Raw genomic sequence first — 17,212 nt, 5'->3', positions numbered from 1 at the left:
ACTTTGCGCCTTCTTCAATGAGACAACTTTGATTTACAAATTTGAGTTTGTGATGGACAAGCAAACAGTTTACTATGTACTACTTTTCTAAGATATATAAACAAACTGATAAGAGTGTCATGATAAACAACATTTGAGTGCTGGTCTTGTATGTGATTTTGTTGTGTAACAAATTTTATCTTTGCACAAGTCTTTCCTTATTTCACTTTTATACAAGGAAAGACCATTCATTAGTGGTCATATTCAATCTTCTAGAATTTTCTTTTGTACGATAGAAGCTTTAGGTGATGGGGATGTTGATAGTCACTTTGGGTCTTTTACTACCAGTTCCATCTCCCTTTACATTCCTTGTCTGTCCACCAGCTTTTTTTCCTGATAAAACTGATCTTTCAGATGTCATAGTCATACAGACGTCTTCTGTTCTAGTCTTGCCAAACAGCTACAGTTACAATAAAAAGAAAGAAATTATTACTGTTGTTGTGATATCTGATTCCTTATCACTAAGACAATATAGCACCCCAAATCAACCCATCATATATCTATACATATATATATCCATCCATACATACATTTGTACATACATACATATATACATACACAGCTAGCCATGTATACACATATATCTATCCATGCAACCATCTATCCATATATCGAGCCATGTATGTGCAAATATTATACATAGGGGTGCAAAAGTAATGGGTATAACATCTATATATTACGTGTATGGTTGTGTACATGTGTGTGTACACTGTATACATTTTGATTGTCCAGTCAACATACACCATACATTCACACACACACCACAGGCATGCATGCATAGAGACATACAAAAGATGTACATGTGTGTATGTATAATGTGCATGTAACTTTTGTATGGTAAATTCACAGACTCGCATAGGAATACATGTGTTACGATCCAAAATATCGTATTTCGGAATTATGGGAATAAATTCTACTTTTCGGCATTGTAGGCCATAGGTCAGAAATAGACTGGCGATGACGAAGCTGGGCAAACATGATGTAACTGAAATTCACATGATTGGTTAGAGAAAAGTATATAATAACTTTTATGATGGCATGATCTTAGGGTGTGACTTGCTATTTATATAGTCGTTGTGTAAATTCCATTGTATTCGAAGTATACTTAAGATGAGAATAAAACATCCAGAGGAGAGGAGAGGAGAGAGACGAGCTCTCGGTTAGGTGATTCTGGCAAGCCGAAATATCTTCTCAGTCGTGACTAATTCCCGACTTGGACCTGAACGATCCCGTACGAGAGTTTGAGAGTGTGAGTGCTAGAGTGTAACGTCTGAACTATCCATACTTATACCGTTCAACTCTACGACACCCAACACTGGTGGAAAATCCGACTGGTCCACTTAATGTTATTACGTTCTGGTAGAAGACTGAGAAGAAAACGACATTTACATCCTTGTCAACGGCCACCTACAGTAATGGCAGAAGCAGACCCGAATATCCAGCAAGAAGCTCCACAGCCAGAAAACAATGGAGCAGAGGTCAACCAAGGCCAGCGGCAAGACGCACGGCTGGCTCACCAAGAGCTACAACGCATTGTCAACAGAATGCAGAATTTGACGGTGGGTAACGATATCATACCACCTCAATTTTATGGGAAGGAAGATGAAATACCAACCAGATGGTTGCGTAAATTTGATGCATATGTCGTCCTTAAGCAGTTTGACAATATTCAACGTCTGAATATTTTTAGTCTGCTTATGTCTGGTGAAGCAGAGAGATGGTACACGTCCTTGCCTGACGACCTGGCGAACAACTGGGAGAACATGCGTGCAGCTTTCATCGGACGATTCCAGAACAGAGCACCACAGTGGCGTATAGATCAAGAGCTAAGAACAATTAAGCAAATGGACAAAGAAACAATCGAAAAATATGCCTCACGTTTAAGGGATATGTGCTATCGTTATAACAGAAATGATAACGAGCTTTTTAGTTTATTTTTACAGGGGTTAATACCGTCTATACGTAGTACGGTAATCAACAGAGATCCGGTCAATTTCCAGGAGGCCGTGGCTTTCGCCCGAACAGCAGAAGTGGTAGAACGGTTCGACGATGATGTCAAAGCACTGGAAACTGGTCGTACTTCCGACACGTCTACAGAGGTTTTACAACAAGCCTTCGACTCTTTGCTAAAACAGAACGAAGTTCTACATGAGAAGCTATCAGCAGCGGCGGTGACGCCCCTCCCTGTACCAGCAACGCCTGTTCAAATACGACAAGAACCCTACGCAAACGCTGGACCACGGTCACGGGTAGGCCAGAGCTATAATTATTCTAACGTAAATAGACCGCCAGTAGTAACTCCACGTTATGGCGGTCGACAAGTTAATACGGCTAAGCAGATTTGTAAATTTTGTAATAAGCCAGGGCATTCAAGTCCTAATTGTTATGCAAATCCTGATCGTGGGTGTTACAATTGCGGGGAGATAGGCCATGTGGCCAGATTTTGTGATAGAAATGGTGCACGATATGCTTTTCCAAAAAACGGGTAAACGTTGCGAGACGAAAATTGTATAAGCAGTCAGATGAGAAATCTCGCAACGGAGTATCTAGCAAAGTTACTTTACGTCCTTCGTCCCTTATACGCGCGTCTAAGACATATTCTATACCTGCTCGTTCAGAGTGTGTTATATCGGCGCGTGTTCGTGGGAATTACCCTAACGGTATAGTAGGTCATACTACAAACATAATGTCGCTTGCTCACATTGGTATTGCTACTGCGAGAGTTTTAGGTGCTGTGCAGAATGGGCGCGTTCCGGTTAGACTAGTGAATTGTAAGGATACGCCTGTAAAATTGAGGAGGGGTACCCGTTTAGGTAATTTCAGAATTTTGCCAGATGGTACTGATATCCATACTTTTGATACTAATGTTAGTCGCAACGGGCCAGTTGTACGTCCTAATAGGTTAAGTAAACAAGAGTTTTTAAAGGCATTTGATTTTGAAGATTCTACTTTAACCTCAGATCAGGTATTGCAGTTACAACAGGTATTATGGAAAAATAAGGATGCGTTCGTTGATGACACTAACACCTTGGGATATTGTGATATAATTAAGCATAGAATCAATTTAAAACCAGGTAGTAAGACCGTATCTCGCCCTCCATATAAAGCTTCTCCAGATAAGCGTGAGGAAATTAAACGACAAATTGATAAGTTGTTAGACCAGGGTTTGGTAGTTCCCTCTGCTTCTCCTTACAGTTCTCCGGTTTTACTAGTGGGTTTTCACCTAAGCACTTATACCGACGGTAAACTACGATCTCCTCGTTAATGAGATATTCATATGCAAATGCGGACGTTAACCTGAACGAACACGACCTAAACAACAATACAGACTCATTAGTCTTTTGTCAATATTTAACGTCATTGAAACCATCTGTAATTCTATATGCAAATCTTTAGATTCCACCAATCAAAAATTGTGGTATTGCTCAGACACTGCAGCAGCAGCCGGCGGTTTTAGAAACAAGTGTTCTCTCAACTTGAGGAGAACATTGTAGCGTCATTGGCTAACGTTGTAAGACGCTGGCATGCAAATTATAATGAGATGTCCATTGAAATATTGAAGTATCAGGTTAAATCATTCTTAACGTAAGACAAACTTTGCACTGTATCTAGACAAAGAGTAAAAATGTGTTGATTGGGAAGGGCGTTTAGAGACTTCTCTTTAAGATCTAATATTTTACTGAACTAATAATTAGAAAGTACGAACAATGAAAAATAAAAGGTCGAAATATTCAAGGAATTAGGCATGCGTTCGTAGCTTGTCTTGCCTGGTTGCTTTCAAAGTGAAACAGGAGAACGGTAATGGTGCTACTTATGTTCTGTTTTAATTCCATGAAATTGACAAGACATTTTTGTGGCAATCTTTATTTGTCAGAGGTGAATCGCGAGATTAAAAGTAGTAAAACATAGTTATACATGTACTTGGAATTCAACAAGCTCTGGTGATCTCCCCATAACGTAGTCGAGCAGCACAGTTACGCAACCATATCGTGCCATTATTTGTACTTACTCTTTGTCATGTTAATTTCCATAAGTCGACTTTCGTCGAAGACACCAACTATTGTCAATGAATTACTTAGTTGATGTTCACCTTTAGAAGCACTAATTTAGCCAGGGGCACACTGGAACAACTTGAACAGCTGAGTAAATTTTCACTGGTGACAATTTCCACATTCCAATTCCTCTCATGTGCGGGCATATTTTGATGAGATTTTGGTCATTCGTGGCCGTGAGCTGAATATCCAGCGTGTTTGATAATTTTGGCCAAGCGTGTCTTCTCACAACTTTCTCGTAAGAACGCATGCTTTGCGATAACATATAATTACAAAATGTTTGCCCCAGTCTAAAACACAGGTGAATAAACTTCTCAGTCAATGACTACGGTATTATCATAATTTTAGAAAACTCTCAACCTGATATCATTGTGACATCATTAGCTGACGTTTTACAAGTTGGTATGCAAATTAATGTTATGAGATGTCCGTTGAAATATTGAAGTGTCAATTTCAACCAGTTCAACCACCTTTAACGGAAAAGAAACTATGCAGTGTATCAAAACAAAAGAGTTGAAATGTCTTGGGTGAAATTTACCGAAAATTATTTCTATTTGGCTTGTATAAGACAAGAGCTATATATTGGTAGAACTGCCCAATACACACCGGTGCATTTACAATTATGAAATAGCCAAGCAAAAAACAATAATTAGAATAGAAAACGTATTGTTAATTCTTCCGAGAATCAATAGGACAGTACAATACAGCTATTTTGAAAAGCTAATTTTGAAACAAATGCGACATTTTGACCCATATTCTAAAAATGAAATCATGGTTCTGGTCAAAACGTCGCATTCGTTTCTAACTTAATTTTCCAAATTATCTGTATTTTACTATATACGCTGGAGACTTCTCTAACTTCTGTAATTGTACTGTTTTAATAATTAGAAATTACTACCCCTTAACTTAAAATGTTGAAATATTTGCTCATTTAGACTTGCATCTATCAGTTATCTACCCTGACTACTTTCAAAGGAAGCCTTTAAAAACTGTTTTAAACGAGAGTACTACTAGTATTGATGTTTTGTGTCAGCGGATTGGACAGGATATTTTTACGATAACCTTTATTTTTTGCCGCAGGTTAAACTGGAGAGGATAAGTAGTAAGCCTTTAATATAACAAAGTTATAAAGAATTCGACAAGCTTGGAATCACCCCCCCCCCCCTCTCTAGGTTGTCGAGCAGCACAGTTACGCAACCTTCCTTTACCGTTATTTGTACTTGCTCTTTGCCATGATAATTTCCGTACGTCCACTTTCGTTGACCTTTTCGTTGGTCATTTCGATTTATTTGTTGCACTGTATTTGCATAACAATAAGTTTTCGTCGACTTTCGTTCTAAAATGTGTTTTCGTTCTAAAATTTGCATACGTCCACTTTCGTCCACGTTAAATATTGTCAATAGATTAATGAGCTTTTCGTTGGCCATGTCGATTTATACGTCGCTCTGTATTTGCATAACAATAAGTTTTCGTCGACTTTCGTTCTAAAATGTGTTTTCGTTCTAAAATTTGCATACGTCCACTTTCGTCCACGTTAAATATTGTCAATAGATTAATGAGCTTTTCGTTGGCCATGTGATTTATACGTCGCTCTGTATTTGCATAACAATAAGTTTTCGTCGACTTTCGTTCTAAAATGTGTTTTCGTTCTAAAATTTGCATACGTCCACTTTCGTCCACGTTAAATATTGTCAATAGATTAATGAGCTTTTCGTTGGCCATGTGATTTATACGTCGCTCTGTTTTGCATAACAATAGGTTTTCGTCGACTTTCGTTCCAAAATGTGTTTTCGTTCTAAAATTTGCATACGTCCACTTTCGTCCACGTTAAATATTGTCAATAGATTAATGAGCTTTTCGTTGGCCATGTCGATTTATACGTCGCTCTGTATTTGTATAACAATAGGTTTTCGTCGACTTTCGTTCCAAAATGTGTTTTCGTTCTAAAATTTGCATACGTCCACTTTCGTCGACGTTAAATATCGTCAAAAGAAAATGAGTTTCGTCGATTTATACGTTGCATTTTATTTGCATAAGGATATCACATTTTTGTTTCTATGTTTTTCCTGTCTGCACAATCAAGTAACTTGTTTTGTGAATGCACGAAGCCGATGAGGCGAAGAAGCCGGGGACAAATAACCGATCTCTACTCCAAAAGTGTTGCAAAAATCTGTGAAACTTTAACAAATATTGTAGTCATGACGTATGTATTCGACTATCGGGTTGTTGTGTTATTGCCGACCAACACCATTACGAAACTCACTATACTTCCTTTATAACTGGCTATCAAGGTATCAATAATCATAACGTGTTCAACATGATCACAATATTCCGAGTCCACCCTGTCATAAATTCTGGTCGTTTCCTATTTGTGCGAACAATTACTTTTCTGATGACGTTGGACAACATCCCTTATTCTACGTCTTACTACAGTAGCAGAACGAATAATGTAAATGTCCTGCACATCTCGAGAAAGAATGCGTAAATTTGCACGGACATGATCTGCTACCAATTGATAATTGTTAGCATACTGACCCATAGCTTCCAAAATCGGACGTTCGGTACGTGTCACAGGAACCCGGATAACACGTCCGCACCCGGCCATTTTTTCACGACAATTCCCTGGAGCACGTGTTCGAATTACTTTGATAACTAATTCTAACATATTACATGAATTCTATATTTAAAAAGAATCAGAAGGAAAGTGAACAGATGGTTCAAATCATGCAAAATCAATACGTTCTCGTCTCAAGCTTGCAATTCCAAGCCCATCAACCAATCGCCATGTTCTTTTAATTCATCAAACAGGTGTACAAGAAATGTATTGACAAATCTGTAAGCTTGTGATAATGAAATGCAAGTTACTTGACAAAGGAAACATTCTCTTTCACCCACTCGAGCTGAAGACGTTAAATATTGTCAATAGATTAATGAGGTTTTAGTCGATTTATACGTGGCATCTATTCATGCTTACGTTCGTATTTGCATATCAATAGTTTGCCGTCTGCATATATCGTTCGTCTACGCTTAGGTGAAAACCCACTATTAGTACGTAAACCAAATGGTGAATTTCGTATGGTTATAGATTATAGGATGATAAATTCTATTACAGAACCCATTGCTTTCCCTCTTCCTGGGATAAAAGATACTTTAGATATCATTGGGAGTAAATGTCCAAAGTATTTTTCGACCCTAGACCTTAGTTCGGGATTTTGGCAAATAGCTATACATCCTGACGATGTACATAAGACTTCCTTTGTCTCTCATTACGGTAAGTTTGCTTTCAAGGTGTTACCTATGGGAATGATGAATAGTTCGGCAAGTTTTCAAAACACAATACAGTTCGTTCTAATAAATTTGCTAAACGACTCATGCTGCGCCTACATGGACGATATTTTAGCATTCTCAGCAACATTTGAAGATCATTTAATTCATATTGATGAAGTTCTTACACGTTTACGCGCAGCCAATTTAAAGTTAGGACCACGGAAGTGCGTTTTTGGTAGGCGCGAGGTCAAATTTCTAGGTCACCGGGTCAACGAACACGGGGTCATGGCAGATCCTTCTAAATTGGAAGCTGTCAAGAATTTCCCCACACCAAAATCGGTTACAGAATTAAAGTCATTTCTGGGTTTGGCTAATTTCTATAGAAAGTTTATTAAGGATTTTGCTAAGATTGCGCATCCATTGCATGGTCTGTTAAGGAAAGGCGTCGACTTTGTTTGGTCACGTGATTGTGAAATAGCATTTGATACACTAAAGACGGCGTTAATCTCACCTCCTGTACTAGCGCATCCACGGTTTAATGAGGAATTTATTCTATATACGGACGCGAGTAGTTTTAGTGTAGGTTATGTGTTAGCTCAAATTCAGGAGGGTGTGGAAAAACCTATATGCTATGGTGGCAGGTCGCTGTCGAAACCACAACAGAATTATACAGTTACGGAAAGGGAATTTCTAGCTTTGATTCACGCTCTTTCGCAGTGTGAGCAATATTTGCATTCTGTTCATTTTACGGTTATTACAGATCATGCTAACCTTCCCTATTTGATTAAGACTACGGAACCTTCGGGGCGTTTAGCGCGATGGGTACTCAGAATTCAGGGTTTCGATTTTGACATCGTGCACAGATCGGGCTGCAAAATTCCCCATGCAGATTCATTATCACGTAGGGTTTATGATGACGGAATTCATAATTCTGATGTAACTTCTGTTGAAACGGCTCCAGCGGCCTCAAATACACAAGGTGTCCAGGTACCTTCTACTGATAAGATAGTGCAGGAATCCAGTAGTAATAAAGGTGACGATGTTAATACGCAAAGTGTTGACAATGACCCTGTAGCTGACATACCAACCTTGTTTACTATTAGCAATGAAAATAGCGTTGACGACATGACTTGTTTGACTTTAGATTCCGATGACGAACTAATAGGTATTAATGACATGAATGATAACAGAAGAACAGGTGTAATAGCTGATAGGCAAAGAAACGACAATCATCTAAGACCGCTGATTGACTTTCTTGAATCGGGTGACTTACCGACTGATGATAGACATGCTAAACGCATAGCAAGCATAAGTGCCAATTACGTGATTATTGACAGAGTTCTGTATCATTTCTGGACGCCTAATAGCAATAAATCTGATAAAGACATACGGCGCCAGCTTGTTGTACCTAAGGATTTACGACTTTTGATTTTGCGGAGATTGCATGATGATGTTACAGGTGGACATCTAGGCGTTCTAAAAACGCTGGGTGTCATCAGACAACGTTACTTTTGGGATACACTTATTAAAGACGTTCATAAATACGTTAATAGTTGTGTACATTGCCAAATGCGTAAGCCGGGGCATAGAATACGCGCTCCTTTATTGCCGATTCCGGTTACAGGATTATTTGATAGGATAGCTATTGATTTCTGTGGGCCTTTTCATGTTACTAAATCAGGGAATAGCTATGTTCTTGTTATTACGGAATACTTATCGAAATTTGCATGGGCGTTTCCTACTAAGAATATGACGGCAATTACAGTTGCTAACATCTTATTCGAGCACATATTCACGAATTACGGTTTTCCGAATGTCATCTTATCAGACCAGGGGCCCTGTTTCAATTCGCAAATAATGCGCGAATTTTGTCGTTTTTTTGATGTTTCAAAGCGTTTTGGAACGGCATATAGGCCTCAAACCCAGGGTATCGTCGAAAAGTTTAATTCGACGTTACTTGGAATGCTTTCCATGTTTGTTGCCGACCGGGGAGATGACTGGGACTCATACTTAGCGGCAGTTTTGTTCGCGTATAGCTAGGTAGCGCCACATCATTCTACAGGTGTTTCGCCATTTTCGGTTCTGTTTGGAATGGAGCCACGCCTACCGCTAGACGTTACTTTGCTTCCCGCGGTTAGCAAATCGGCAAGTATCAATTTTCATCTGAAGGAATTAGCATCAAAACGAAATATTGCAATAAAGATGGCAATGGACAACATTAAAGTCGCACAGGAAAAAATGAAAGAGCACTATGACAAGAGAGCTGTACAACACGAATTCACAATAGGGGATATAGTTTATTTATATAACCCAGCAGTGAAACCAGGGAGAGCTAGAAAGTTTCACAAATATTATAGGGGTCCATATCGAATTGCTGATTTCATACCGCCACTCAATTATCGATTGCGTTACGTTCATTCAGGAAAGTTATATCCTAAATTAGTACACCATAACAGACTAAAGAAGGGTTCGCTCCGATCTACGTCCTTAGAAGGTAGTACCCCGGATGTCGATCTCGGTGACACAGACACAGACACGGACACGGAATCACCACAAAATTCGGGTGGTTTCGTTCCCCCTCGCCGTTCGCAGGCGCCCACGTCACCATCAACAGAATCCGAGAGCACAGAAAGTCGAAATAGCGACTCGTCTTCTGTGAGCGCAGAAAGTCAAAGTAGCGAGTCGGCTTCTGTAAGCGCTTCGATTCGGCACTCGAACGATAATCGATATAGATATCGACGTAGGCGAAATAAGCCGTCTTCACGAGTACCTATTGATTATGACAGTGATAGTTTAGCAGGAGAAAACGAACCTGCAGGGGACGATACATATTATCGCATTGATAAGATTTTACGCGGACGGCACAAAAACGGTATTTTGGAGTATTTAGTGAAATGGGAGGGGTATCAAAGTTCAGACAATTCATGGATACCGGAATCTTATTTGAACGATGAAGCGATTACATCTTTACGCGATAATCCGGTTGTAATTACAGGTAAACAACGACCTACTTAATAGCTTAGCGGCTTCAAAATCTTTCGTTTTTTATGGTTTGTTTAAGGGATTTATGTTTGTTTCGACCCAAGCTCTAATGTTACAAAATTCCCGGGTTCTTATTCAGGGGGATACTGTACGTTGGTTTCTTTCATGTGACAAAGGGATTCAACAGGTGGCTAAATGTAAGTTTTGCATATTGCATATTCCTTGTGGATGCGTTTTAATGTCCACTTATTATTATTTTGAGTCATTAGATGCTAATTGCCAGCCTAATAAGACGATTACTTATGAACATATTTTGAATGTTCCTGTTTTATCTACGTTGTATAACAAGGAATTTGACACGTCACTGTTTGACTATACTTTCAATGACACTCTAACTATGCAACTACCTCAAGTTAAGTTGTTCACAGAAAGTTGGAATAAGTCTTTGTTCAGGGATAATAGATTAAAATTGGAATTGAATAGGGTTTCACAGGTATTGAGAAACCATTCCGATATGTACTTAACTCCCATGGATGAATTTAGTAATTATGTGGATAGTACCTTAGTTAAGGGTGATTCTTGGTTTGATTGGTTCGATATACCAGGATATGTAGGTGTCATCTTCAACGTTATAACCATTTCAGCTGTGATATACTTATTTTTTAGGGTTAGACAGCTTTCTATAACTCTTGCGATTCTGAGTGCCAGTCCTATACGTGCACAAAATATACCGTGGGATTCAGTTGGCTCCGTGTTGACGACAGAAGCCGGCACTGTTGTTAGCGGCGGAACCAGCGATATCCTACTTAATGCTATTGCGGTAGTTGGACTGGGACTTATTGTCGTATTGTGTTATAAGTGTAGCTTTAAATGTTTTAGATTTTGGAAGAAATGTTTTTGTCCAGTTAAAGTAACTATAGACGCAAAACTTTTGTTCTTGACTAATTCTAAGGCGTGTCAAACTGACTTTGGTACACAGGCTGATAGCGATTGTTTAGATATGCGCGAAATTATTATAGAGCCGCTCTGCGAAGATAGTTTGCTTGCTATGAATACAAGTAGCAGCGTGGTGGTAGCCGATGTTCATTCAGACACGCCCCCTTATTCGCCCTGCTAGTGTTGCTAGTGTTGCGGCCTCCCCTGAAGACGATACTCCCTCATGGTCATTATTTTAGGTCTTGCTTCGCTGACATTGAATTTTGGATTTCATTTTGAATATTGACTACGATTTTGACTACGGACTTGACTTGCATTCTAATTGCAGGAATGCTATAACTTACTGTACTTTTGTAGAACAATCCGTTGCATATATGATTTACAATTATTTTCATTTGATTGTGTATTTACTTTTATTTTACGGGTATTGAATGCATGTTTTGAGACGAACATTTGGAGTTTTATCATGTTTTACGACTTATGCTGTCGTCTTTTCGGATTTTTTTGTTCGTGACATTTTATTCTCTTGATATTTTTTTCATATATTTACAGGACTGATCACTACTGTCAATTACTATCAATTACTGTATTCCATAATCAATATTTATATTATACTACTTCAAGTGCTATGTTTACTTTCATGTTTATTCAAGATATATATCAAGGTTACTATGCTATTTTAATCGCTTATTTGATTTCATAATTGGTTTACATTGTAATTTATTCTATGTATACATACATTTATCTCATATATATTTATATACTCTGTATTTAACATTCCTTGAGACGATTTTACCTGATTACCGATTACATATTGTATCTATGCAACGGTGTTACTTAGTTGTTATAAAAAGAAAAACACAAAAACAAATTTACAAGAAAGTTTTGGCTATGCCACTCGTCATGTTTCTCCAGTTCTCAAGTCGCGGGTCGCTCCTTTAGGAAAACGGGGGGTGGTGTTACGATCCAAAATATCGTATTTCGGAATTATGGGAATAAATTCTACTTTTCGGCATTGTAGGCCATAGGTCAGAAATAGACTGGCGATGACGAAGCTGGGCAAACATGATGTAACTGAAATTCACATGATTGGTTAGAGAAAAGTATATAATAACTTTTATGATGGCATGATCTTAGGGTGTGACTTGCTATTTATATAGTCGTTGTGTAAATTCCATTGTATTCGAAGTATACTTAAGATGAGAATAAAACATCCAGAGGAGAGGAGAGGAGAGAGACGAGCTCTCGGTTAGGTGATTCTGGCAAGCCGAAATATCTTCTCAGTCGTGACTAATTCCCGACTTGGACCTGAACGATCCCGTACGAGAGTTTGAGAGTGTGAGTGCTAGAGTGTAACGTCTGAACTATCCATACTTATACCGTTCAACTCTACGACACCCAACACATGTATATATAAATATGCATGTGTATGGAATGATCAAATTATGAACGTCTTTGTCTTTATCATGCAGTGTTTATGCTAATATTGGGGAACCTTGGTAAAAGAAAGTGGTATAAATGGCTTTGTTTCCCTGTAGAGTCTATGGTAATTTTGTTTTGAACAAAGGTGAAATGAGATGGGAACCCTGTTTATATAGTATGTTTGTACACACGTGTACAAACTTGTATTATATTATACATATTGACTTTACACCATATATGCCCATACAAACAGTGATACCACACATACATCCATACATACGATATATACATAGTGCCTACACATGATACATACATAACAACATGTACATGTGTTTGTCATGTATGTATGTATGTATGTACTACGTATGTACGTACGTACGTACGTACGTACGTACATATCATTGAGTATGTATGTGTAAACATTATGCATACATGTGTACAAACTGTATGTGTATGTACAGTTATGTATACATGCTGGTATGCTACAGACACATGGGCATACATGTATACATAAATATGGATGTAAATGGAATCATGTATCTGTATGTCTTTCTGTATGTCTCTGCATGCATACATGCGTACATACATACATACATACATACACTTATATATACACATAGCATACGGCATACATATGAACATACACTAAACATATATATGCAGACATACTCACATATTATACGTATAACATACACTGACTTGGACACCAGACATGAATGTATACACACAAATATGACAACATACATGCATGCAAACATATATACTTTATGTTGTACAATTATGAACTATTTCTATAACTTGTACGTATTCAAAAACATGACAGTAAACAAGAATTTGTATGTAGATTTGTGTTATTTTACTTACATGCTATTTCAGTTCACCCTTCTTATTCGCATGACTTTCCCTGTCGTGGCAATTAGGGCTACCAATATGTCTCCCTTTCCACTTTTCCTGGTCAAAGTGAAAGCAAGATCAATAAAATTCAATGAAATATTGCATCAATGGTAATGTCCTTTACCACACAATTCAATACTTACTATGGAAAATTGGACATCTTTAACACCAGTTTGTGTCTGAGGTCAATACTAAGAAAGGTATTGAACATATGTACAAATAATTCAATGAACAATTTTATCCCAGTCTGTATTTAGAAGCTGTAAGGATTTACTTTTATGTTTGAAAGTGGAGTACGGTAAAGAAATTATTAGTTGCATATGTGAAAAGAAAACCATTAAACTTCAAAGCAAAATGTATTTATAATATTACCTACTGTCATTCTTTTTGATCACCACCGCCACCACCCTCTCCAGCTCTTTCACCTCCATCATCACCAGTTGTGATTCCTTCAACTCCCAAGACAGTTGTTGATGTAGTACTCTTACCTCTCAGACACTAAAATGTACACAAGAATTGATAACACATTATATATGGATATTAATATCTGGTGTGGTAGAAACAGTAATATACCTCATTACATACGATTACATGTGACATTGTACACCATAATTACACACAGACACGCACACACACACACACACACACATGACGTGTCGACACACAACTACTAGTCATCATTACTGTGAATGCAGTGAATTTTTTTTTTAAAAATATCAATTTATATTTTCCCTCTTTTCACATCCAAGGACAGTAGAAATCATACAGATACTAATTTTCCAGATGCATTACCTGAATTTGGATTCCATTGAAATCTCAGATACATTCAATTTCCCTTACTTTACTTGAAACAATTTCTTGCTGAGTTACAGTTGATGGAAGACATATACCAGCAGCTCCTATTTTGAAACAAACAAATGGTGGACATTCTTAGTATACAAATGTACATAACATGTTATTTTAAAATACAATACCAAAATTAGGGAAATCCACTTGCATCCATCACATGCTGTCCTGTGATGTCTAAACACAAAGTATAATTGACTTTACTGTTGGCTTGATAGTGTCATATTTTATAGAGCAATAATGAGTTTGTTGTGTATTGTCCTTACCAGTACTGAAAACAAGTGAGGGGCTGCAAGTACCATGTAGCCCCTCACCAGTTTTTAGTACTGTCTTATGTCGAGCACCCTTATACATTAGACTGTACACTGTAATTTATTAAAAGGAGGCTCTTACCCGAATAGATTCAGATGAAAATTCTGAGCATACAAAAGTGAATTTAATGTCATGTTACATCATGTATGTATTGGATGTTTAGACCAGTTGTCAAATATGTGTAATATAGAACTGATTGATTGATTGATTGATTGATTGATTGATTGATTGAAGAAAATATTCTGTAGATAATTTTTCAACCATATGTAGAAAGAATAGATCCATGAGCTATAGTATAGGCAAACTTGATAATTATGAATCAATTTGAAATGGAAATAGAGTGCATTTGTTTTATTTTGTGTTCAACTTCTTATTTCTATTACTTTTCCAAAGCTTTTTTATATTTCCGGGGTTTTCACTCAAAATTAATTGCAATAATTGTAACACTGGGTTTTTATTTTCCGCCTTGATTTAAAAAAAAAAAACTTTCTATCGTTCAGACCTCTGGAAAACTACACCAGCACAAACAAACCCAGCGTGTGGAGCCGATCTGCATACAAAGTTCAGTTATTATGTCATTGCCTGCCCACAGGCATTTGTTTCCCGAGTTATGTCTCAGAATATTTCTATCAGAATACAATAAAATGTCGATAATACATGTATCATTGATATTGACATATTTAGCCAACTATATATGAAAGGGGTAAAATTACACTTGTTTCTGTGATCGCGTAGGTCCACTCACCGCGAAAGAAAAAAATTCTCTGCTCCAATTCCCCTACATGGCGTCAGAAATCGGTCTATATCTTTGGAAGTCATGGTCCGATTGTATCAACGACACGATTTATCGGAAGATTATTAAATTTGGGAACTAGGAAGGGACGGAAGGTAAAATGTTCGAAATGTTTGCCCACTACAACGGCCGGTTGAAAGTTCATGTTTATCATTTATGTACGGTAATGGTGGCTGCCTTTCATACCTTGTGTCTTCTTTCGCAGCGAGTGAACCTGCGCGATCACAGAAACAAGTGTGATTTACCCCTTTCATATATAGATGGCTAAAAACGTCAATATTACGATACTCCCGACATTTTATTGTATTCTGATAGAAATATTGAGACATAACTTGGGAAACAAATGCCTATGTGCCTGCCCCCCAAAATCTGACATTTTCAAACTTGAATATAATTACGGGACCCCTTCATGACCCAAAAGATGTCTCAAACTACCTCAATGCTGTCAAAATGATAAAGTAACTCTGTGCATACTAACATTTTGAAAGAGACAGCGAGAGCACGCTACAAATTTTAGCAACGCGACATGTCAAATGAGGCATCTTATTCACAACTGACCGCCATGGTCTTACTTAGTCTGTAGGTACGGTTACCCGTTTCAACATTTCGTGATACATCGCTATTTTGACTGTTTTGAATGACTTAAAGATACTTTTCAATATTTCTTAGTTCTTGTATGAAAAAATGATGAAAACACTCAAAAATCGAAACTAACGCTACAGCAAATTTTCAGTCAAAACAACAACATACAGTTGTGATCATTCTAACTCTGTGAAAACTTACCTGCCGATCAGGGGATTTTGCTACCGTCCTTGCGATCTCGACTGTTTCCTTCCAACGATGTTTCTCCCCTCGAATATTAATTTTCCCCTCGTTTTCCCGAATCCGAGCACGTTTCTTTCCAGTTAGCTTTAGCCGCGCCGTGGCATCGCAAAGCCATGTCACGTCCAGTCATCAACACATTTCAACTCTCCTCTGACAACAACATAACGATAACTCGTGGAGAAATAGAGCATGCGCAGTCTACTTTGATATCGCACTGACGTCATAGGTCGTTTAAAGGTCGATGTATTCTTGCGCGGCATTTGAATGTTTACAATTTTAAAAGCAACGTAGTTAATATTCTTTAATAATCATTTTATATATTTATGGAAGGTTGTTTGGCTTTGAACACGAGGTCATTCTACATGCTATGCCATGTGTAAAAGTAAAATCATATTGAAAAAAAGAATAAAAATAGTAAAAAAATAGTCCCCGTTGCAGATAATATACCTTTAACAAATTCTATACAGAAATACCATCCCGCATATCTCTGCCAAGTTATCCGATGTTTTCCCCAACTTTGAAATCCATTAACCTGGCAATGAATCGTAATATGATGAAGTTCCAGTCCCAATTCGAACAACATTTCTGTTTTTACACACCCATACATCTGCTGCTAACCATGGTGCACATACGCATTGCGCATTGTTAAGACAGTGAACAAAATATATATGGAGACCTGCTTCTCAGCTCAAGCCACTTTGCAGTGAAGTGGTCATAGAGCATCCTTTGTATATGTATTTTCTAGACTGAAACATTTTTGCAACCAGGATTGTCTACTCCCTTTTTCAAAAGACAAGCCATTGGGAGTGTCTTTTCATAAAAAATACCAATATAGAACATGCCT

At 37.8% G+C, this 17,212-nt stretch overlaps 1 long non-coding RNA gene across 2 annotated transcripts; it reads right to left on the bottom strand.

Annotated features, from left to right (window-relative positions):
- Nucleotides 1-215: 215 nt before the first annotated feature.
- On the bottom strand, nt 216-16,524 carry LOC144436476 (uncharacterized). Of its 2 annotated transcripts, none has more exons than XR_013480961.1 (5): nt 16,327-16,524; nt 14,385-14,491; nt 13,965-14,090; nt 13,563-13,649; nt 216-439 (listed from the first exon to the last, which is right to left on the bottom strand). It is a non-coding gene; the product is annotated as an uncharacterized LOC144436476 (long non-coding RNA). The 2 variants fall into 2 exon arrangements; XR_013480962.1 differs by having other exon boundaries at nt 13,969-14,090.
- Nucleotides 16,525-17,212: the final 688 nt, after the last annotated feature.

Source organism: Glandiceps talaboti, chromosome 6 (assembly GCF_964340395.1).
Source record: "Glandiceps talaboti chromosome 6, keGlaTala1.1, whole genome shotgun sequence".
Lineage (NCBI taxonomy): Eukaryota > Metazoa > Hemichordata > Enteropneusta > Spengelidae > Glandiceps > Glandiceps talaboti.
The sequence above is the reverse complement of the archived record's forward strand: the minus strand, read 5'-3'. Positions and strand labels throughout refer to the sequence as shown.